Below are 26,037 nucleotides of genomic sequence, written 5' to 3' on the forward strand. Positions count from 1 at the left end.
AGCAGTCGGGTCTTCAGAGTCATATTCTCCCAGTCCAAGGCAAGGAAGAGCAGAATATACCAAACGAAAATCTGCTAGAAGTATTATCGTGAATTATGGTAAATATTACTAAGCAATTCCCTTTATGATTGTAAGAGTAAATGTATATTGTCCAGAAAAAAAATATGTTCTAATATAGAAACAACTGGAGAAAACTAGGGTTTTTATTGATATCTCATTTAGAGAAATGTGTATTAAGTATAAATGATTATGGAAAGAAGTCAAAAGACAATAAAACAAAACGAAAAGCAGCTTGAGACTTTTCAACCATGAAGTGTAAGCCTGAATGATCAAGTTTTATTCATTCTTCTGCAGTTCATATTAGCATTTTATTATGCAAAGCTGTAAATTTGATTTTACAGTGAAAATAAAATTGGTTTCTTTAAACTTGATTCCTTTTCTATAAAATAAGGGGTTTGAGCCACACAACCTCTATAGCCCATCTCAGTTCTAATATTCAACAATTAATAGATGATATTTACTATATTGCCTCCAAAGTGGCTATATTTTTGAAAGATCTTGTTCACATTACTCTCAAACCACTTTTAGACACTCATTAGCAAGCAAGAGTTGAAATAACGGAAGCTATTTTCCAACTACCATCAGTATGCAAGCCTTAAAGAAAAATGATAGAAGCAGTCTCAATTATTAGAAGCATGGTTTTCATATCAATAAGTTGTGGGTACAGAATAGAATGCTGATGAACCTAGAAATGCTCTCTCATCCACTCACATCACACAATGGTCGTCATGGAATTCATTTCTTGTAGGAATCAAAAAAGGAGCTTTTTAAGTCTGATTTGTGTGATTTCCCGGCTGCCTTTCTGGAGAACGAGGAGCATTATCATGGACCTTCATAGTGATTAAGAAGTTGAAGTGATAATTATTCTTGTTAAGTTGCACAGTGCAATAGAATATCCTCCTAGAAATATAGGATTAAAACATATGACAAAATTGGATTTTGTTACTCACAATTATATATCCCTTTTGACTATGTTAGCATACTTAGCATACAAAGTATGCCAATTCAGCTACATACACTTTCTACACTAGCTAAAGAAATATTATGGTGGAAATCATAAAGGTCAAGTACTTGATTGAACTTTTTGGCTCAAGGCCATGTTTTATTGTTGTGAGCTCACAGAATGAAAGATAAGAACAGAGCCTGTGAAAGTTCCTAAAAACACACCATATGACACAAAATTTTCAAAATAGAGACACACTTAAAGATGAAGCAAAGATTCTCAACAGTCTTCAAAGTGCATCTTAAGAATAATAATTCAAACATTCCTAAGAGAATCTGATTAACAGTGAACAAATCACCCCCATCATTATTCTTACCAGGTTTGTATGATGAGATATTCACATCATTTTGTGTAACAAGTAAATAGATCAAAGAGCACAACTTTGGATTAATAGGTATTTAACAAATATAAAGATCTGTTGTAGAAACTTGTCTATGGTTTCTGCTATAGCTTGCTTGCCCCAAATTATAATTGTCTGTTATTCCTGAATAACTCATTTTTGCTACTTTAAAAAAAATCTGTTGCAGAGCAGATGATTGACAAATGTCAGTTTCCCTGAAAAAGTACCAACCCTAAACACCATCCTAGGATATATATATATAGGGGACAAGTAATATTTGTGAAAACAGTAGATTTCTGGATAAACAAAGAATTCAAGCAGAATACTCCTCTGTAGTTTAAGTTCTAAACTTGTCTGGTTCTCTGATATTTGATACATCCTAACTTTCTAAATTCCAACCCCTGCTTCCTAAGAACCCTAGACAGAGATTTAAAATAAAAACTGTCTCACTGTTAAGATGAACAGTGGCAAACACACGCACATACAGTAGAGAACAGAAATTACGTTCAATGTTTAAATAGTCACGAGACTTGCCCCTCACCAAGCAGTAATTCTCAAACTTTAATAAGCATAAGGATCACTCAAACAACTTGTTTAAAATAGTGACTGCCCACCTGGGTGGCTCAGTCAGTTAAACACCTGACTCTTGATTTCAGCTCAGATCATGATCTCACATTTCGTGAGACTGGGCCCCCCATCAAGGCTCTGCTCTGATGGCATGGAGCCTGCTTAGGATTCTCTCTCTCCCCCCACCTCTCTCTGCCACCCCTCCCCTGCTCTCTCTGTCTCTCTCTTTAAAAAATAAAATGAAGAAAAGGAAAGAAAGAAAAGAAAAGAAAATAGTGATTGCCCGCCCACACTAACCCCCATCCCTTTAGCAGGGCCTGGAAATGTGCATTTTAGCCATCATCTGGGTATTTGGAAGCACATTCATTCCCAGGCTATACAGTTGTCCCTCCTTATGCATAATTTCACTTTCTATAATTTCAGTTACCCGTGGCCAACTATGGTCTCAAAGCAGATGATCCTCTTTTTGATGTATGGACAGAAAATCAATAGTAGCCTAATTCTATGTCAGCATGCCTACATCGTTTAAGTCACTTTATCTCATTACTAGGCATTTTATCATCTTACATCATCACAAGAAACATGGGTAGAGTACAATAAGGTATTTTGAGAGAGAAAGATCACATTCACATAATTCTTACTATATAGTATATTGTTATTTGTTCTATTTTATTATGAGCTATTGTTAGTAATCTCTTACTGTGACTAATTGGTAAATTAAACTTTGTCATAGGTATATATGTATAGAAAAAAACAGAATATATAGGGTTCGATACTATCTGCGGTTTCAGCCATCCACTGAAGGTCCTAGAACATATCTTCCACGGATAAGGAGGGGCAGTGTATTTGGAGAAACAATGTCCTAAAAACATGTAGGTGTTTCTCAATGATCTTCATTTATTAACATGGGAGACATGGTATCTTAGTGTCAATGAGCTTGTCTAAGTGGATTGTGAATGCAATGACATGCTAGTTCTTCATTGGAGAGATTTTCATAATTGAGTGGCTTGGGTGGGGACCTGATATAACTATTCTGAATGTGATTGATGCCACAGCTGATAAAGCTGAACTGTACTCACTAATGTGCTATGCTCTGGGAGATTCTTTATGCTGGAGGCTGGGACTGTTGCCCAGACACTGTGATTGTAATGAAGATAGGCATGGATCTTTAATGTTTTCCACCCCCTAACCCAAATGCTGAAAAACGGTTAGTATTGAGTATTTTTTATGCATAGCAAGAATAACACAGACTGAGTCAGATATTTCTCTTCCCATGTATCCCAGTGACAATATTCTAATATAATTTTTAATGTTCTATGAAAATGATTGATGTCAAATTAAACCTTTGGAATAGTGGCTGATCATGTGAAAGAGTGACAGTTGGCCAGCATGCCATTATTAACAGTTTGCCTTCTGAATGACTTAACTAACAACAACCCCATTCCACTTGGTATTATGTGTGTACATTTACCTCAATTTGCATACCTAAAAAATGCTCTTTAATGAGTAAACTGGCTCATGACAGCTGTTGCTTGATTACTTTTTCCTAAATCTTATTTGTAAATAAGATTCAACTATCCAGTAACCAAAAGGCTGTCATACATTACTTTGTTGAATTTTTACTGAACCAAATTATTTCTTCTTAAAAGAAGAATATTCTTTTTAAAAAGCGTTCATTATATGTATTTACTATCCATATACTCGTCAGGCTTTTAAAACCATGTCCCCCAGAATAGAGACAAAAGAAAATCAAAGAGGTAAATCAACTGTGCCAAATTTTGCAGAGTAAAATCATCATTATATGCAAACCTGATGCATTTCATAACCCGAGTGGCATTCCTTAGACCTAACAGTACACTGGCAAGCTCCGGAAACTAACTGATCCAAGCTATTAGAATTCCAAAACACCTGAATGCTATGTCTAAAATTAGACTATTGAAATTCTCCCTGGATGTCACTTTCCTTTATTATAAACACATTTTTCTCATCATCAAAGCAACATTAAGTGAGTAAAGAGTGCCACCAAGCGGCAGCATATCATATTCCTAAATCTGTTCTTTGAGAAGAAAGAAAGAAAGAAAGAAAGAAAGAAAGAAAGAAAGAAAGAAAGAAGAAGAGAAAGAAAGAAAGAGAGAGAAAGAAAGAAAGAAAGAAAGAAAGAAAGAAAGAAAGAAAGAAAGAAAGAAAGAAAAAGGAAGAAAGAAGAAGATACACTTTACTTTTGTTAACTGAGCTCACATCCTTAAGAGAGACTGGTTTATCTGCATATTTTAAAACATGTGTTTCAGGGGTGCCTGGGTGGCTTAGTTAATCATCCGACTTTGGCTCAGCTCATGATCCCCTGGTTCACAACTCTGACCCCACCTTGGGCTCTGTACTGATAGTTCAGAGAGTGGAGCCTGCCTCCAGTTCTGTGTCTCCCTTTCTCTCTGCCTCTCCCCTGCTCATGCTCTCTCTCTCTCTCTCTCTCTCTCTCTCTTTCAAAAATAAATAAACTTTAAAAATAAAATAAAATAAAATAAAATAAAATAAAATAAAATAAAATAAAACAAAATAAAACACATGTTTCAAGGGTCCAAGTAATACGGACAGTAGAAAAGTAATATGGCAAGTAATGTGGCAGTAGAAAAGCATATTTTTCTGTGTTGATGAGCAAATCTGCCATGATAAATTTTTTAAACATGAAATTCTATCCACAGTTATTGGTATTTATAAAAATTAATATCGGCAAGAATTCAGTTTCCAAAACTTATTGGTTATATACTGGGTCTTGGTTTAGAAATCTGCACAGTTTCCAGAAAAAGATTTTGTAATACAAAACGTTATAGTTTCTGCTGAGAAATTTCAAATATATCAGATCAAGGACAAAGATTTTTTTTTTTTAAGTAGCATATAATCCTAAAAATGTTGACCTCTAAACCTTGCTCCACATTTCCTGTCAAAGGATTATGCAGTCGTATGAGAACAAAATCTATACATATTCCCCTAAATCTATTTTAATTATTCATTCTGCCTTTGTATTCAGTTATCCCCTCATAAAACAAATATGTCTTGAACATCTACTGTGCCACAAACAGTACCAATTAAAAATGAGTAGGACAGTCTCTGTCCTGATGATGTTCATAATAAGCAGGGGCTTCTGGTTCTCTTTGGCTCTGTTGGAAACTTCAAGCTCCCTAAATTGAGACAACTTTTTTTACAATTATGCATTTATGTTTGTGAGCATTTTCCAAAGCTTTTAAAATGATTTGCATTTATAATTTCACTTATAGTCACAATGAGTTTGACCATGTACAATAGCTGTGAGAACCCTTAATTATTATTCTTATATATGACTAAGGACATGGTTAAGTGATTTACCTAAGATGTGATAGGAAGGTTGTGGTAGGGTTAAAATTAAAATCTCCTGACTTCATAAATTGTGCCCTTTCTAGAAGGCCACCACTCTTTATGATGAATACATTAAAATGAGCATGATATTTCAAGGAGGTCATCATCATAGGAGGTCCTACAATAATTACACTGATGCTGACACTGCTTAAAATATTTCTGGAACTCTTGTTTCAAATTTCCCTTACAGGGAAAACAAGAAAATCAGTCTCATTACACATTCAATTCAACATAGATTTATTCAGTATCTATCACTTGCATGACACTATACTGGATGAAATGGAGGTATAAAGATAACACAATTGACAAGAAATTTACAATTTAGCAGGCACAGTGAGAAATGTAGCACTGGTGCTTTTTTTTCTTAGTACTAATAGGTTGGGTGGCCATTGTCTAGATATAACACATCCTATACTTCATTGAATCTAAGATGCTGTTAAACACTATTTTATGTCACAATAAGAAAAAAAAAACAAAAACAAAGCAAAAACAGAAAACAAACAAAAAAAAAAACCCACTGCACCGACAAAGTCTAAAAGTTGCTTTCCCATCATTTATTTTTTTTTACATTTAGAGAGAGTTCCTTTAGCCTTACTTTGACACTGATTTTCTTTATGTATCACTCTATTGCATACATTAAAAGGAAAATAAAAGCAAAATGAATTGGTTACAGCAATGACAACTATGTCACAACTACTACCAGGTAGTTAGTGATTATAAAAGCTCAGTGATTATTATATGCACCCCAATTTAAGACATGTGAAAATGTGTGTTGGACAGTGTATGTTAGAATAACTGAAATAACTGAAGTGCTTATTTTTGTTCAGTCTCTGAAACAGTCATGTATCATGAAGCTAGGACAAATCGTGGGGGAAAGTGGTAAAATGATTTAACTCATGTCCTTTTGTCTTTGGGTGTTATCAGTAATCACTGCAGTGGTTAAGAGAATGTGCAGAAGAGTCACAAGACACAGATCAAGTATTTCCTCTACTTCCTACAAGCTATGTGACCTGTGGGGAGGTTACTAAGCCTTTCTGTGTTTCAGAATCCCCACTCATGAAAATGGCAACAATAATAACTACTGCTTAGGTATTAAATGAAATAATGTATTTAACATATTTAGTACATAGCCATCAGTACTATTATATTTAATTACGGCTAAGATCTGGAAATTCTTCTAAGTAAAATAATGATACTATACTATTAAGCCCAGAAATAGCTAAAAACCCTATTTTCTCCCCTCTCCAATGATGCTACATGCAGCATTATTACCCTTTTAGCTGACCCTCTGGAAGACCCCAGATCCCACCTTCACCAAGGTAAGAAAATAACTCAGTGCTCTGTCTTAAAGCCCTTCTAGAATAGCTACCAATTTAGCAAGTAGAAAAAAATTAACCTTAAAGAAAAATTTAACTTCTGAACCCATCTCTTATTTTCAAATATTCAAATATTAAGAAGACTATACAAAAGGAAGTATATTCCTAATATATCCATACCATCAAAATCACAGTATTTCAAAACAACCTGAACTTAAACACTATCAAATATACTAACTATCCCATCCAGGAGAGGTACAAACTGAAAAATAAAGTATCTGAAAGTCTGCCTTTTCAGACATTGTGACCACCATTGTCTTTATAATAATGAACACAGCTTGGAAAACACCATTAGGTAAAGTGATTCCAACCAGTGAGGCTTTTGGTAACTGATAGCTTAGCTGCTGCCTTGCCTTCCCCAGGACACCACTGTGACAGGTGGAACAAAGCCAACCCCATAAATCAGACATAGCCTCCAGGTTGGGACTTGTTCATAAAACATAAAGACAAACTTCAGTGACAACTTGTATCTCCTGACCCTCCCTGAGGCGGATGAGTCCAGATATCTTAGTTCTAGGTCACTTTCTGAGAGGAAAAGAAGCTTTAATTTGGGAATATTCCTCCATTTCGGATGTCTGCCCACCATCACTAGGCCTTGCTATACAATATTCACTTTTTATTAAAAATATATATATAATTGTAAACAGCCAATGATGTTTACTAATAGAGTAAAAACCTTAGTATTTCTGAAAATTTATTTCTCAATTGGAACCGTTTTGTAGTCATTTCCATTTAAAAAGAGAAGGGGGAAGAAAACTGAATCCTATGGGCAAAAGTGAGTAAAATAGACAAATAAACAAATATTTGGGAAGGTGTGCAGTATTTATTTCCATTTCACCAGAGGGAGTGGATTTGTCTGTTTCATTATTCATAAGTCATAATTTTAGTTTGGTTTTTCTGCTTACTAAATATTGAGAATGTTCTAAGCCCCCAGGCAACAGACTTCAGTAAATTATGACTGACTTTCATTCACTGCATTATGGAAAAATAAAAATTTTAAATCATAAACATGTGCATAACACTGTCCAGTTTCTTCTGTGTGTGTGTGTGTGTATAGCATTGTAACTACAATTCCTTTGACATCAAGAACTAGTCAGCCTTTGTGTATTATGAATGCCTATTTAGCAAATTAATACAACATGAATTTTATGTTAATAAAACTGTTTTACTTATGTCTGTGTTCACAAAGGTGAAAATCACTTAATCATTGCTCTAATATGAACCTGCATTTTGTGATAAGGTCAAAAATGATAATAAAGCAATTTTCAAGTTCCTAATGTTTGCAACACTTAAATCGTAGTCTTTTAAAATATAAAATACAAAATCAGGCACAGAAATAATTGTTTCTTAGTCTTTTCCTCAAGTAGTATGTTTTAAATGCCCTCTTAGCCATAATGAGGAATGGTATATGGAAAAATTAAACAGATTAAGTTCCTGACCTATTCATAGTCTTAAATAGAAAACTTCCAGCTAAAATTGCAAGTAAAGAGGGGTGCCTGGGAGTGAAGAACTAAAACTGTTTTATTAAAACTACCCATTAATCTATGTCATACTGATCTGGTCTAATTATAATAGAAAATCGTGTACATGAAAAACTACATTCTAGCCCTAAAGAGGATTTGGCCATTGTGGTTGACATAGGATAAACAGGTTCAAAATAAAATAGCAATGTGTCCTAATCATGTTATGCAGGTTTTGAAGCATCCATGGTGATGAGAGAGGAAAAGTGTCAGTGAGAAAGAGGGTTACCTGTAACATACATGGAGACTAAGGAAGGTAAAGTCATTCAGGTACTATTTGGGCTATTTTCAGGGCATCTTTCCCCCTCTACTGCTCATTTGAAGATAGATATGATCTAATGAATTCCATTAATAGGGGAAATCTTATGCAAAAAATTTTTCTCACAGGCTTTGACGGAGGCCTGAAAATCACAAAATATTAACTCCTTTGCATCAAAATATAAATATAAACTATTTCATTTTACCAGTCTTTAGTATTTCCTTTAAATTTGTGAATAGATTAAGCAGTAACAAGACTATAAGATATTTCGACAGAGGTAAAGAAAACTTTGATGATGAAAGGAAAAGAAAGTCTGGAAAGATGTGAAGAACTTTCAGAAATACTGTTGAAGAAAAATACCAGTGGAAGGATAGGAGCTGGGCATGGCCTTTGAGAAGACTGAAGACTGTCCTGACTAAATAGAAGGAGTACTAAGAGAAGAAAAAGGGCTAGTCAAAATCAAAGTTCAATACTTCCCAAAAGTTCGATAAGACTGTCCTTAACCATTAATAGAATAGATTCCAATCAATTTTGATGACTCTAACTCTTGAAAACAAAAATCTCTGCACATTAGGGTTACAGATAGCATGCATTAGAATATTAGTTAAGAAAGTATAATTAGCTCTCTCTAAGTTTTTACACTACAAATTTGTTTGTTTGTTTTTGTATTAAAAGCTGGTTAAAGGTTCAGGAAGGATGGAAAGATAAGACTCCAAATCACAAATAACCACCAATAGAACTCTAATTGGTTCAAGGAGAAAAAGTAACCACACAATAACTGACCACTGCCAGTCATCTAGTGAAGACCAAAAAATGAGTTGTTTGGGACCATTTCCTCAGTTCCTCCTCCCAACCCTCCCTCAGGAGGAAGCAGAACTGTCCACCAAAAGGGGTTCACAAATCAATATGGAGGACTACATGGAAAACTCTGTACACTTAGCATTTGAGAATAGGTGAAGTTAAAATGCGGGCAAGGACAAGAGGGACAAAAAAGTGAAGAGTTCTTGATGATATACATGGAGAAACAAGGACAACAATTCCTGTGTGGGACCCTGGTTTTTAATTATTCGCTAATGGCTGGACATTCATCTTCTTTGATCTGTGCTAAAGCAAGGTGGAGAATAAAACCTGCCTACATTAATTCAATCACCTTCTTTAATCCCTAATTGCCTTTTAACCATAGGAAGCCATAACTACCAAGAAAGACAGAAAAAGCAAAAAATACATGGTTTTAAAAAGTTTTGCTTTTTATGTAATATTTGCTAAACTACACAATCGCATCAGAAATGGGGGCGGGAGAGCTAAAGCTATCATGTGTAATGTTAGACTGAGCAGAGATTGATTATAAGTAATTTTGATTTGCTTATTCAAATCCAGGTTCTTAGGAGCAAAAATGAGCTTCCTTCGGGTGTGAAGCACCCTCCTCAGTTTCAGAGAAGTGTTGGGTTCAGTGATGAAGGTGGAGTAAAGTTCCACACAATTCTATAGTTTTTTAGCATAAGTCTGGTTTTCAGAAGAGATTACTGCGGTAAAATGCATTTACTAGAATTTTTTAGGCTCTACCCATGCTGAACACTTTTTTTAGTAGAAAGCTGCAAGACTTCATTAGAGTTGTGTAAATAATTTATCAATTCCCACTTACTCCTCAGTGAATTTAAAAGACTTGATGACTCTTCACCCACATTCTGAAATTTTAGGGAATGAAGTAAAACTCAACTGACAGCACAAGATGGGGCTCATAAAATGACCTTCCACACAGGGCTCAGTACCTCATGTGGTCTACAATATAAATTTATGGGTTGAGGAAAAGCAGTGCAATTGTTTGTGTTAAATACTGTGCTCATCCTGTGAGGAAATCATTGTATGTGGGTAACACAATAATATATAACCTTTTCTTGAAAAACATCATCTGAATTCTTCATTAGAGATTTTTTTAACTGTTTTCTCTTTCTGTGAATAAATAATTTCTAAATGAAAAAAATAGCGATCTATTTTTATGTTGGTCATTTTTATTTTCTTTGAATCTCAGAAATAAAATGAGAGATCTATTAAGCCAAGAAACATACAAAGCTATGGAAAGTTATGACATTCTCACAATTTTTTATTTAAAAAAAAATGCTATATCAAAACTCCCAATCAGCCTTCCACTTTTTTTCTAAAAGGGGCAAAGGCAAATTATGAAAGAATGTTCACTGATCCTTCATGTACTAATCCATTCAAAGGAAGCCTCATAAAAAACAATTCACTGTAGTTAGCTAAATCTTGTGTGTGCAGGACAGCCGGGCCCATTTTTCCTCCTTCTCCATCCCAAATATTCTCACCACTGTCCCTCAAAAGTTTAGGGAAAGACATTTTTTCAGATTTTCTCAGATATTCCGGTGAAAACTCCTCCAGAGAAAATGTTGAACTTTTCACCTCATTTTGAATTAGTACTTATGACTTTGTTTTCTTCCATTCACTGAGTAATAACCCCATCCTGTCCCTCCTTGGACAGCTCAAGGTTAACAGCTCTAGTCTATTAATCTCTAGAAAACTGGCTCACAGATGTGCAGTTTTCGTGTGGAGTAAAAATAGAAGTTTCAACACCATTCCATCTTTACATCTTCGGTTTCACTTCTGAGTTATCCACCACATTCTTTTATGTTCTACAGCTTGTCCTCTAGAAATGTGCTGGAAATAAGCCCACAAGTGTGATAATCCTACATTTAGCTGAAACATTAAGCCACCTCACTTATTTAAAATTTCAGAGGAACTCTCAATACTGCTTTCAGACACTTTGAGTAATACAATTTTATCATAATTTACTTATCTTTTGTATCAATTCTGAAATAACTAGTAAGACCAAAATTCCTAAACCTGTTCTTAAGAATTTTAAACCATCAACAGGTTTAGGATCATGGGGTACCTACCACAAAAGTTACTGATATTTGAAAACTCCTCCAAAGAAAAAAGTCAAGTTTGTTGTTGACAAATAGCCCTTTTCTTAGGTGAAGAACAGGATTTGTAGCTCTTTACTTCTGTGTATAGATAAAGTATTAGATATTTTGCATATTAGAAAATGGATAACTAATCACAAATTTTTAAGGAGTTAGAATTAACCAACTCACTTAATTGCTTCATTTTACAAAATTCAACACTGGGAAAAAAGATGTCCCTTAAAAATTCCAGCTGTTCCCTTTTTCAATGCTTATTACAGAGGAGGAGAACAGAAGCTTTGGGACTATAATTTGCTCTACTCTCTCCTTACCTTAAGTATATGAAAGTTGAACTCCTTTCAGTATTTTCTTGAAAGAGATGAAAGAGATCGATTTTTAACACCCTTCGGAGTTATACTGGTCTAGTAAAAACTTTTAAGTCTTGATACTCTATATTGTGCTGTTACTATGGCATCATTCTCTATTAAGTAGAATTTGGTGTAAGGGTCATCTTGTATTCTTTCCATTGTCAAATAATAAAGGAACATGAGAAGGCAAATTTTGCACAAGCCCATTCTACATCACCATAGTCAGGAGTAGCCTCTAATGCAGTTTAATTTTTTTTAAATCTTTTACATATGGAAAATGTTATTCATTTTCATCTTCAAATTTTTGGAAAGGGTAAATTCTTAAAAATTTTTTTTCTCAACGTTTATTTATTTTTGGGACAGAGAAAGACAGAGCATGAACAGGGGAGGGGCAGAGAGAGAGGGAGACACAGAATCGGAAACAGGCTCCAGGCTCTGAGCCATCAGCCCAGAGCCCGACGCGGGGCTCGAACTCACGGACCGCGAGATCGTGACCTGGCTGAAGTCGGACGCTTAACCGACTGCGCCACCCAGGCGCCCCGGAAAGGGTAAGTTCTTAAGACAGTGAAGAAGAAAGAAAATCTCTCTAAACAGTATAGTAAGATTTGGTTGATTTTGCGTCCCATCAATCATCTGCCCTTTCTTATAATAGTAACTTATTTTTGCTTTGAGAGAACCATCCCTTTGCCCACTACTAATCCATGCAGCATGTCAGTGTGTGTGTACACAATGATTTTAATTTTGCTACAGTTAAGTCTGAGTTGAGGTTCCTGTTAGATTCATGGTTAACAGGAGAAAAGAGGGGGAAAAGTCATTAGAAGTTGAGGCTTTTCAACAATTTTATAACATTACAGTTTTTTAGAGAATAATAAAAATGCATTAGAAAGAGAAGCCTGGAATGAAACCTACATGCACTGTTGGTGAGAATGTAAAATGGTTCAGCTGCAATGGGAAACAGTATGGGAGTTCCTCAAAAACATTAAGCTAGAATTATGATATGACCCAGCAATCCCACTTCTAGATTCTAAGAGAAGCAAATGTCCTTTGAGTAAAACTAGTATCAAGTGCTGCTCTTGCTTCTCTGAATCCTCATCTTTCTGGGATTTTGTTTCAGAAATATTTCTCTAACTTATTAGTTATTTGATGCTTTAACAGATCATTTTTGAATATTTTATTTCATATTTTCATTTTCTTGAGAGCCAAAGTTAGTTGAAATTACCAAGTCTGCCATTACTGGAAATAGGTGTCCAAAAACATGAACTTCTCTACCAAATATGTGAAAACATTCAACCTCATTTATTGAGTGACTTATCTTTATTTTTTAGGTTTTATTTTTTTTTTTATTTCAGAGAGAGAAAGAGTGAGAATGAGCAGGTGAGAGGGGCAGAGGGAGAGAATGAGAGAATCCGCTCCGTGCTCAGTGCAGAGCCTGACACAGGGAGGGCTTGATCCCATGACCCTGGGACCATGACCTGAGCTGAAATCAAGAGTTGGCCACTCAACCAAGTGAGTCACCCAGGCACCCATTAAATAACTTTTTTAAAAACAGGTGACAACAAGGGGCGCCTGGGTGGCTCAGTCGGTTGAGCCTCCAACTTCGGCTCAGGTCATGATCTCACGGTTCATGGGTTCGAGCCCCACGATGGGCTCTGTACTGACACCTCAGAGCCTGGAGCCTGCTTCGGATTCTGTGTCTCCCTCTCTCTCTGACCCTCCCTCGTTCATGGTCTGTCTGTGTCTCAAAAATAAATAAACATTAAAAAAATTAAAAAAAAACAGTTGACATCAAGATGCCGACTCTTCCTCAATTTCATAATTCTAGGGGGCCATCAATCACAGTACATGATCTTTCTTGGTCACAGAACTGGTAACATGAACTAGACTAGTCTTGTGGCCAACCAAGCTAGTCACTCAAACTATGACATCCCCCATGAACAACAGATAAGAACTGGGAACTTCAGCGAGGTGAAGCCAATCAGAGTCCCCCATGAGATGTGATATATCACCTCTGAAAATGAGACGGGCTCTATTCCCATGGGATCACATGCTATAAATACCCATATTTGCTTAAGACTATCAGCAGCCAGCCACCTTTCCTCACATAGAGAAAAAAAGCCTGCCTCAGAATGTGGTCAATATACAGAACAAACTAAAAAGAAGAAATCAGGAAGAAGCAATCTTTAGATCCATGATGTTTTGAGTATTGATCCTTAGTTATGTAAGCAAAGGAATCACCTTTTGTTAAACCTAGTTAACAATCTAGGGGCGCCTGAGTGGCTCAGTCAGTTAAGCATCCAACTCTTGATTTCAGCTCAGGTCATGATTTCATAGTTCATGAGATCAAGCCCCATGACCGGCTCTGTGCTGACAGTGTGGAGCCTGCTCGGGATTCTCTCTCTCTCCCTCTCTCTCTGCCCCTCCTCCACTCATGTACACGCACTCTCTCTCTCAAAATAAAGATAAATATAATTTAAAAAAAAAAAAAACCTAGTTAACAATCTAATTGTCTAACTGGGTTACTCTCATATCAAAATGAAAGGATTTTTACTAATCTAATGTCAATGGTTGTTAAAACCCATGATGCAACTGTTTGTTGTTCCACAGCATTTGAGGACCATAATATATAACCATTTCCCTGAGGATACTGTTTCTACTGCCAGCTTCCATGAGCCATTAAGGGACATGAGCTATCACTTCCTAGAACAGACTAATTTAAATCCTATTCTCTAGCAGTCTTTGTTTTTGTTTGGTCGCTTTACTCCAACTATTCTGTAATTTTAGTAAACTTTCAGAAGTAAGGAAAAAAGACTCTAAGTCAGGTTCTCACTATAATATAATTGTTATTATATAGATTTAGCTACCTAGAACATAATTGTGTAGTTTCTGGCCAATTTATTTTCAATTTATGTCTTCATAAAAATAAAGCTATTTCAGGTTGCTCATAGAATAATTTCCTAACATTCAGGTAACATTAAACTTAAAAAGAATGATACATAAATAGTGTTTTAGTTAGGTTCCCAACAGGAAACAGATGGAACACTCCAGATAATTCAGAGAGAATTTAATTACAAAGTGACTATTCATAAAGGTGTTGACAGGGTGAGGAGAACCACAAAGGATGGTTCTATAACCTAGGTTTATTAATTTCAATGGGACAGGAGAGGGAGCAATTACTGTAAAAGGAAGAGATTCATGTAGAGCAGGGTGCCTTGAAAGAAGAGCTACCTTCAGTTACAGTAATGAAAACATCCCAAGGCACCCTTACATGGAGGCAATAAGGGAAGTATACACCTTCATCTCATTCACCTACCTCTGATCATTTGCCAAAACCCACCCAGAAAGCAGAGGGCAAAAAAAAAAAATCTGTTTCCATAATCCATACAGGCCAGTCTCCTAGGGACAGTGAATAGAAAGGAGAAAGGAGTAAAGTAATAAAAACATAAACATGAGTATAACTTAAAGCATTTCTTGTCAATCCTCATCTTACCATCAAAACTAACATCTCACCATATTTTTTCTTGGTTTAAATATTTGTCTGTAAGGTATTACAAGTTAGATAACATATTAACAATAGCCAAACTATGGAAAGAACCCAAATGTCCATTGAGTGATGAATGAATGAAGAAGATGTGATATAAATAAACAACAGAATATTACTCAGCCACTAAAAAGAATGATATCTTGTCATTTGCAACAACGCAAATGAAGTTAGAGTGTATTATGCTAAGCAAAATAAATCAGAGAAAGACAAATACCATATGATTTCACTCATAGGTGGAATTTAAAAAACAAAACTGATGTACATATGGGAAGGGGAAAAGAGAGGGAAACACACCATAAGAGACTCTTATGAGGGTTGATGGAGGGAGGTCACTGGGGGATGGGCTAGATGGGTGGTGGGCATTAAGGAGGGCACTAATTATGATGAGCACTGGGTGTTGTATGTAAGTGATGAATCACTGAATTCTACTCCTGAAACCAATATTGCACTATATATTAACTAGCTAGAATTTAAATAAAATCTGAAAAGAATAAATAAATAATTAAATAAAATGGTTCAACCAAAAAAGAGATGAATGAAGCAAACATGAAGAAATGTTAATAACTATTAAATATGCATGGTGGATTGATGATGTTTATTCTATTCTTTCAATTTGTCTATATGTTTGAAATTTTTCACGATTAAAAGTTTTAAAGGCTTAAAAAAAAACAAATTAGGTAACAAATAAGCTTCTGTACTAAAAACAACAGGTTTGGGGCGCCTGGGTGGCGCAGTCGGTTAAGCGTCCGACTTCAGCCAGGTCACGATCTCGCGGTCCGTGAGTTCGAGCCCCGCGTCGGGCTCTGGGCTGATGGCTCAGAGCCTGGAGCCTGTTTCCGATTCTGTGTCTCCCTCTCTCTCTGCCCCTCCCCCGTTCATGCTCTGTCTCTCTCTGTCCCAAAAATAAATAAACGTTGAAAAAAAAAAAATTAAAAAAAAAAAAAAAAAAAAAAAAACAGGTTAAAAAAAGTAGGCCTTAGAACTCCCAGGGAAGATAGCAGAGTAGAACCCTAAGCTCACCTTGTCCCATGGATAGATCTGGATGACAGCCACATTAGTGTAATTAACTCAGAAAATGACCAACAGACTTTCCACAACTAAATGTAGAGAAGAAGCCACATCAAAACTGAAAATATATCAATAAAAGAAAAAAATTATAAAGCCAGATTCTCCCCTTAAAATACAAGTAATAAAAAAATTAAAATTAAAAAGTAGGCCTCAGGTTGCCTGGGTGGCTCAGTTGGTTGAGCATCTAACTCGATTTCAGCTAAGGTCATAATCTCACAGTTCATGAGTTCAAGCACCGCACCAAGTTCTGCGCTAACAGTGTGAAGCCTGCTTGGGATTCTCTCCCTCCCCTCTCTCTTTACTCCTACTCTGCTCATACTCTCTCTCTCAAAATAAATAAATAAACATTAAAAAAAAAAAGTAAGCCTTTATTTCTCTCTCACATATCTTCCAAAGTAAGTGGCCACCTTGGTAGAAGGGTTTCATTCCATTCAGTTATCAAGCGACTATGTTCCTTTTACTTTTGTTCTGTCATACCGTAAGGCATAGTCTTCCACAGCATGGTCAAGCTGGGTCTTGAGTATGTCTGTGTTCCAGACATGGCGTAAGCCCAGAGCAAGTAAATGAGGGCAAAGTTGCACATATCACTTCCCCTCATATTACCTGTCAGGAAACTTTGTCATATGGCATTTGTTGCAAAGGAGGCTGGGTAATATAGTTTCTAATTGTGTGATCATGTGCCTAGGAAAAAGAGAAAAATAAATTTTCTAAGATGAACAACTAACAGTGCCCTGAAAGGTACTAAAATCTTTTTTACTAAAGTAAAAAAATTTCCCCCAGTTTTGAGTTTATGTAATAATGGATCTTGTAACTAATAGTTCATTCTCATTTTTAAAGCTAAAATCTACTTTGTTAACATATTTAAATATGACCTAATATGATTATTTTTTCAATGATACAGGATGACTTCTCCATGTGAGTCCCTCACCCAAATCACTCATTTTCAAACACATGAGGCAGGACCCCCTACAATGTTAGCTCTAAAATTTTCTTATCTCATATAAATCCAGAATGTCCTGTTCCAAAGTACATGCCACATACTCTTAATTTTCTACTTGTACTGAAAAAAAAGACAAGAGTTATGGTGGGGAATATATAGACCTATCCAAGACATTGAATAAAGTCCTATTCATATTGAGTAAAGTAAAACATAGGCTAGGTATAATTATATTGGGACCTGAGAAACGATGGAGAGAATACTCAGCAAATAGGCAGAAGACTTTCAGAAAAGGAAAGCAAAAGTAATATAATTCCCACAGTGACATGAACTTCAGTCACTGAGGCGTTATGACTTCTACCTACTACTCACCAGTGCTGCCTGGAATTGTGGAACTCTAAGACATTTCTTTGCATTTACATAGTACCTAAGAGACTTCTCAAACTTTAATTTCTATTCTGCAGGAAGATATTGGTATATTCTACATGGCCTGACTGACAGATTTCTGAATCATTTCCTCTTTTTAAAACAAAGCTAGGAAGAAGGAGAAATATCATGTAAAATCTCTAACACTGTGACTTCTTCCATATATGTCTAAACAGACTTTTGCATTCTTTTGTATATTAAGAATAATCCAACCTGAAGAGTAATTCGCATTGTCTAAGTTACTATAAAATGCCAGCACCTGACATGGTCTCCTTAGCATCATGTTGGTGTTCTTTCAAAATTTGTTAATTAAAATTTGTTAATTAAAACATTAAAACACTATTGGTATAAATTAAGCTATTCTTTTTCCATTTGTACAATCGATTTTCAAATAGAATCAAGTAAGTAAATAGAGTAATCATCTTTTTTTTTAATTTTTATTAATTTTAGAGAGAGACAGAGTGTGATCAATGGAGGGCAGAGAGAGAAAGGGAGACACAGAATCCAAAGTGGGCTCCTGGCTCTGAGCTGTCAGCACAGAGCCCGACACGGGGCTCAAACCCATGAACAATGAGATCATGACCTGAGCTGAAGTCGGATGCTTAACTGACTGAGCCACCCAGATGCCCCAGCAATCACTTTCTAACTTGAAAGGCAGACAGATTTCTCAGTGCGGTTAAAAGTGGTTATCAGGTGGCCAATGGACACATTAAAGAGATGCCTGACATCACTCATCGACAGGCAAATGCAAATCAAAACAATAATGAGCTATCACATCATACCTGTAAGAGTGACTAAAATTAACAATTCAGGAAACAACAGATATTGGTGAGGATATGGAGAAAAAGATAGACTCTTGCACTGTTGGTGGAAATGCAAATTTGTGCAGCCACTCTGGACAACAGTATGGAGGTTCCTCAAAAACTAAAAATAGAATTACCCTATGACCCAGCAATTGCACTACTAGGAATTTAACAGGAGTGCTGATTCGAAGGGGAACATGCATCCTAATGTTTACCAGTGCTATTAATAATAGCCAAATTAAGGAAAGAGCCCAAATGTCCATCAACTGATGAAAAGATTAAGAAGATGTGGTGTGTGATGGAATACTACTTGGCAATGAAAAAGAATGAAATCTTGCCATTTGCAACAAAGTATATGGAACTGGAGGATATTATGCTAAGGGACATAACTCAGTCAGAGAAAGACAGAAATCATATGATTTCACTCATATATGGAATTTGAGAAACTTAGATGATCATAGGGGAAAGGAAAGAAAAATAAGATAAAAACAGAGAGGGAGGCAAACCATAAGAGACTCTTAAATACAGAGAACAAACTGAGGGTTTGGGGGGAGTAGGGAAAGTTGGTGATGGGCATTAAGGAGGGCACTTACTGGGATGAGCACCAGGTGTTATATGTAAGTGATGAATCACTGGATTCTACTCCTGAAGCCAAGACTACACTGTATGTTAACTAACTTGAGAAGAAAGAAATAGAAAAGAAAGAAAGAAAGAAAGAAAGAAAGAAAGAAAGAAAGAGAAAAAGAGAAAAAAGAAAGAAAGAAAGAATATATGCACCCCTTTGTTTATTGCAGAATTAATTACAATAGCCAAACTATGAAGGCAGCCCAAGTGTCCATCAATAGAGGAATGGATACAGATGTGGTGTACACACACACACACACACACACACACACACACACACACACACACAAGGGAATATTATTCAACCATAAAAAAGAATGAAATCTTGCCATTTGCACAAGATGGATGGATCTAGAAAGCATAGTGCTATGTGAAATAAGTCAGTCAGAGAAAGACAAATACCATATGATTTCACTCATACATGGAATTTGAGAAACAAAACAGACAAGGGAGGAAAAAGAGACAAACCAAAAAAATAAAACAAAAAACAGACTCTCAACTACAGAGAACAAACAGATGGTTATAAGAAGGGCAGTAAGTAGGATGGGTAAAATAGGTGAAGGGGATTAAGAGTATCACTGAGTAATATATGGAATTTTTAAATCTCTATATGATATATCTGAAACTAATATTGTATGTTAACTACACTGGAATTAAAATTTAAAAAAAAAAACAGAAAAAAAAAGTATTTCCCCTACTACCAGTATATCAGTATTTCCCCTAGTATCATAAAATTTCTTCTTTAATTATGTCTTTTGTTTAGTTTTTAATAAATAAGTATTTATTTATTTTGAGAGACAGAGAGAGTGTGAGCAGAGGAGGGGCAGAGAGAGAGGAAGACAGAGAATGCCAAGCAGGGTCCACATCGGCAGCACAGAGCCCCATGCAGGGCTCCAACTCACAAAACTGTGAGGGGCGCCTGGGTGGCGCAGTCGGTTAAGCATCCGACTTCGGCCAGGTCACGATCTCGCGGTCCGTGAGTTCGAGCCCCGCGTCGGGCTCTGGGCTGATGGCTCAGAGCCTGGAGCCTGTTTCCGATTCTGTGTCTCCCTCTCTCTCTGCCCCTCCCCCGTTCATGCTCTGTCTCTCTCTGTCCCAAAAATAAATTAAAAAAAAAAAAACTGTGAGATCATGACCTGAACCAAAATCGAGAGTCAGACGCTTAACCAACTGAGCCACCCAGGTGGCCCTAATTATCAGTCTTCAATATTTTATATTTTCTACCAAGATTCTTTCTTCCTTATCTGTTGTCATTATTTCTACTTCAGTTATTCTCTAACTATATTATTGTTTCAGATAACCATATTGTATAATTCAGTCACTGGGTTGTTTTTATTTCTATTACCATTATCTATCATTAAACTAGTTGAGTAACTATAATTAAATACAAGGTCTATAAAGCTTTTTTTATATGCCTGGGCAACTATGATGGGCATTAGGTTGCTACTATTGATTGTCTAATTCAAATACTTTCACATGAAAAATATATTCATTCCACATTCAAACTCAATTTTAGAAAATAAAACATAACTGAATAAATAACAATTTCATCTAGGGCAAGCCCAGAAATACATTTTAGTAAACCATGTTCAATCTTTTCAAAATTCAAAGATCTGCCCTCCCACACTCTAGAAGTGGCTGAACACTCATGTTTGAAGTTATTTTTAAATGTACTCCCCCAACCAATTAAAAATTCATATTATCTAGATTAAAAATATTAGGAAAGCATGAAGCTATTATAGTTCTTTTTTGTAAGTAATCATAAATTCTTAGTAATAAGCATCTCTGAGAGTTCATTTAACCTACATATACACGTACCTCTGCCACTTTCAGAGACAACTGCATCAAACATACCCCAACCAGATGGAACTCTAAATCTCATAAGAAAAAAATTCCATAATCCACTACTCACTGTCAGGAAATTCTCCTTTATGTTTAAACTACAAGGCTCAGGCTACAGATTAAGCCTGCTTCCTCTAGTTCTATTCCTGGTGGAGGAGAAAAACAGATGGACACAATCCGTCAAGTAGTTAAAAACAATAATTAGGTCACTTCTCTCTCCAGCCTAAAAAAAGAAAAAAAATGTGTGTTTTGCATGTATTTTATTTCCTCATTATATCTGATGGGGTACATATACAAACTATTTCAGTAATAATATAAGTAGAGGCCTTCTGTGCAAACCCACATGGTAGGCACAGTTGGCTTTTAGGTTTCTTATCCTTCAGATATCAGCAATGTCACATTCCCTCCCAGTGTCTCTGTCTGCAATACCTTGGAATCACTGGAGAAGAATACAAGACAGGGCAGATTCTTTTTTTTTTTTTTAATTTGTTTTAATATTTATTTTTGAGAGAGAGAGGGAGGGAAGGAGGGAGGGAGAGGGGGATGGGCAGAGAGAGAGGGAGACACAGAATCCAAAGCAGGCTCCAAGCTCTGAGCTGTCAGCAGAGCCCCACGCGGAACTCTGAGATAATGACCTGAGCCCAAGTCAAGATGCTTAACTAACTGAGCCACCCAGGCTCCCCAAGGCAGGGCAGATTCTGAGAGGGACAAGGGCTTGGTTAGACCCAACTGAGCCCAGACCTTAAGGCACCTTCATTTTGGCCTGAGCTTACAGCATCTGTGGTGAAGCTGCAGGCAAGCTACACATTGGGATACTAAGTAAATGAGATGTGTGCCTCTGTTAAGGAATGTAATCAACAAAGAATGCAAATAAGCAGTAATGAGAACTGAAAGCAAGCTTTCAGTATCTGGGACTTCCATCTCAAGTGAGATGTTTTTCATTTCACAAAATCTGTAAGACTATACTGGTCATTTGAAGAAAAACTTGAATTGGGACTCCAGTGCAGAGCCAGACTTAGACCTGGACCACATGAAGAAAGTGTTAGGAAACTTGGAGAACATGGGGGAAGCACCTGCCCCCAATATTTCGGGTCAGAGGAATAGGAAGGGTGACAGAGGACACAAGGCATGAGGGCAGAGTTCAGTAGCAAAGAGCTCACATTTGTCTGGTCTATAGATACTCACTGCCTTGATGCAGATGAATCTACTAAAGTTTGTTCTGCAGGACCTAAAACAAATTTATGAAAACTTGACCGATTTATAAACCTTAAGGATTTTTTTATTCATTTATTTATAAGGTTTTAAGAATCTATTATAAGCATCTACTATGTGTTCTAGGTGCCAGGTAATAGCAGTGAGCAAAACACGAAGAAAAAAAACTCCATCCTATGAGACTACCTTCTAGTGGAATAGAAAATAAAGAATAAATAAAATATACAGTATGGTGAGAAGCACTATGGTGGAAGAAAAACACAAAAGATTGGCATTTTTAATAATACACAAACTCCTATTGTACTTAAGTCACAAGAATAAAGTTCCTTTCAATTCATGATGGCAATGAATTGAATGAGGAGGAACTTACAGAGGAGAAGCTGTCTTTCCAAAGCCCCTAAAATCCCAGCAAACATAGGTACTCACTTCTCCCCATTCTCCTGTTGTCCTTGAATCTAGTATCTCTGTCTACCCAGTTAGGTAGTTATAACTGGAATAGATTGTGATAACATAGGGTTTTGAAACTATTAAGTACTATATAAACAAAGCTGCATTATTTTTTTTTTTTATCGCTTGACCATTATTCATTTAGACAGAGCATCATTAATTAAAATGCCTCTGAAAAAAATAATAAAATGTCTCTGGTAGCATGCTACACAATTATATCTTTTCCCCTTTCCTGTTAAATATTTTTAACAGCAGCCTGGATGAAGGCACGGAAAGGATGGTTATCAAATTTGCAAATAACACTAAGTTGAAAGGCAGTGCTAATGTGTTAGATGACAGGATTAAGACTCAAAATGATCTTGACAAGGCAGAACACTGAGATGAAACCCATAAAATGAAATTAACAGACATGCTATGAATAAAAAAAAAAACTAATGAACAAAACTCTGCATGTGTACAAGAGAGATGAAGTTTGGTAGCATTTTTATTAAGGAGGAAAAAACTTAGTTGATCTCTAGTTGAAAGTTACTCAACATTTTGATACAGCTACAAAACAAAATGCTTTAGGCCGTGTAATAGAGTAGTATCTAAGTCAGCATAAGCAGTATCTAGACAACAGTATTCATACCTAGATAACACACTTAATACCAACATTAAAAATTTTTCTAAACATTCATGGAAAGGTAACAGAAAATGCACTGCTCGTATCATATAAAGAACAGCTGAGGAATTGCTTGCTTTAAGAAAGACAGAGCCTAGGGGCGCCTGGGTGGCGCAGTCGGTTAAGCGGCCGACTTCAGCCAGGTCACGATCTCGCGGTCCGGGAGTTTGAGCCCCGCGTCGGGCTCTGGGCTGATGGCTCAGAGCCTGGAGCCTGTTTCCGATTCTGTGTCTCCCTCTCTCTCTCTGCCCCTCCCCCGTTCATGCTCTGTCTCTCTCTGTCCCAAAAATAAAATAAATAAACGTTGAAAAAAAAAAATTAAAAAAAAAAAAAGAAAAAAGAAAGACAGAGCCTATAGAAAACTAGTATATACTTTCAAATATTTTTTTTTTCAACGTTTATTTATTTTTGGGACAGAGAGAGACAGAGCATGAACGGGGGAGGGGCAGAGAGAGAGAGGGAGACACAGAATCGGAAACAGGCTCCAGGCTCTGAGCCATCAGCCCAGAGCCCGACGCGGGGCTCGAACTCCCGGACCGCGAGATCGTGACCTGGCTGAAGTCGGCCGCTTAACCGACTGCGCCACCCAGGCGCCCCAACTTTCAAATATTTTAAAGGACCATTACTGATAAGAATACTTCACCATTTTTAAACATATTCATTGTATGACCTCAGAAAAGATCTTTGGCCCTCTATGCCTCAGTTTTTTAATCTCTAGAAGAAAGTTAAAATATCAATTCTGTAAGGTTATTTTAAGGATTATCAATAATACATGCAAGGTGTGTAGTGCATTATCTGGAACATTGTCAGTACTCCATAAACGGTGGGTATTTTTATTCTCTATGGCTCCAAAAAGTACTCTAAGGTGAATGGATGAAATCAGCAGAACCATGCCATCAAAGAAAGACTCCTAAAAGAGTTAGTTCCTTTCCATGAATTTTTCATATAGACGTTAAATGGTTATCAGGGAATTTGAGAAGAGATTCCTACAGTGGGTAAAAGTTGGATTAGACAGTTTCTGAAGCAGAGTACGGTTACACAGTTTGACAAAGTTCACAAATTCATCAGTGGCAGAGTAATGATTTGAACCCAAGTGATCTGGATTCAGAGACTCATTAGCCAGACTTTCTTTCCATAGCCCTCGCGTCATGTGAACCCCAACAGGTTTTGTGATGCCCTAGGATTTCTTTAGCTATCTTCAAACTAATGTACAAACACTTTTAATTACAAACGTAAAGAAAAAAATCACAAGGTATTGCTGGTGGATCCGTTGAAATTTTGTCGTGTATAATCTGGAATGACATGTTCCACAAAAAGGTATTTTGTAAACTGATGAAGGCAATTTCTTGAGTGCTCAAACTTTTCCTATTCCATCTGTTTTGGATGGAACTCTTCCAGTGATGAACTGCCCACTTCCTGTTCCAATTTATTCTAATTTATGAAACACAAGTTTGCTTACCTCAAGATCACCGCATCATGAATATTAGTTATTGTTTTATGACATCATTCATGTTCTCAGGATGCACTGATAAACAGATATGTGAAAGCAAGCAGACTTTGGTGAGGGCCTAAGACACTTTCCAAAGACTCATTTCTATGGGTTGTAGAATCTGGTCTTTGTGAAAGTGTTTCCTGGCTGTTCAGAAACACCACTTGTTTTCTTCCTTGTTCTAGATTGTTTCAAATGGGTGTAACTGCAAGATGAAAGACTCTAATTATGTAAAATGAAGCTGCTTGCTCAAAGCAAATTTCAGTGCCTATCAGATAATAAAAAGACAAAGTGTGGGAATTGGTGCATGGTGAGTGAGCAGAAAAAAATTACCTGAACAATGTGGTTTCTGAAGCCACAGGATATTTTGTCTACTGAAGGGGTGGATTGCTGAGAGGAAGTATAGAGAATTTATAGGAATAAGTGAAAAAGTTTACAAGTAAATTAAGTTCAAGGAAGTAAAATTCTGTAACACCTTAAAACTTAAATCATGTGTTCTGTTTATTTGGGTAAATTTTGCTTCCTGATTATTGTAATTGGTTGAAGTTTCTAGCTCCTATGGCTGTGTGTATTTAAGCTTTCAATGCAGGTATGCTGAAGGTTTCAAATGTTTATAGCATTTCCTAGCACCCTGTTTCCTGAAATTTAAATAGCTTCATATTCAGTTTTATAAATATGCTTTTTTTTCTTATTTCCAAGGAAAACCATAACCTAGGACTTACTTGAAAATTTACTTTTGAAACTTAGGATAATGATCTACAAATATTTCCCTGGGAAAGAGCTTTCACCTATGTAAACAGATTTTATGTACTGAAGCTAGAATTTGATTGAAATTTGATGGGTATTTGTTCTGTTGGTTAACCTTTCTGCTTACCTTACCAAATATTTGAATAGAAGCCTAACTACTGAACTGTACCTAAAGGATAGAAGTAATAAACTTCAGAGACTAATGGGGTATATTTTATAACTGTTTAATTTATCAATGTACAAGAGCCCCCCAAATAATTACTAATTCGATAAGCATTTATTGACATCTATTTCAACTAAGCACACTGCTCAGTCCTGAACATGCAAAGGAGTTCAGTAAGAGGAGATTACATTACATAATGTAGTCAATGTCCAGGTAGGAATTCTAAGTAGGAAGAGTGCAGACTAAGAAAGTAAGGAAAGTTTAATGATAGGAATAACC

The 26,037-nt window shown here is 36.3% G+C and overlaps 1 long non-coding RNA gene across 3 annotated transcripts in view; it reads right to left on the reverse strand.

The window, feature by feature from the left end:
• LOC147578604 (uncharacterized) overlaps window positions 1-21,180 on the reverse strand; it is a 473,745-nt gene extending 452,565 nt beyond the window's left edge. For 2 of the 3 annotated variants that reach the window (XR_015254319.1, XR_015254320.1), the window contains exon 1: window positions 21,016-21,180. This is a non-coding gene — a long non-coding RNA (uncharacterized LOC147578604). Of the gene's footprint in view, window positions 1-17,010; window positions 17,350-21,015 lie in introns of those variants that run through there. The other variant, XR_015254321.1, reaches the window with a different exon arrangement.
• Between the last annotated feature and the right edge of the window lie 4,857 nt (window positions 21,181-26,037).

This window comes from Puma concolor, chromosome C1, assembly GCF_028749965.1.
Source record: "Puma concolor isolate L17-30 chromosome C1, mPumCon1.1.hap2, whole genome shotgun sequence".
NCBI lineage: Eukaryota > Metazoa > Chordata > Mammalia > Carnivora > Felidae > Puma > Puma concolor.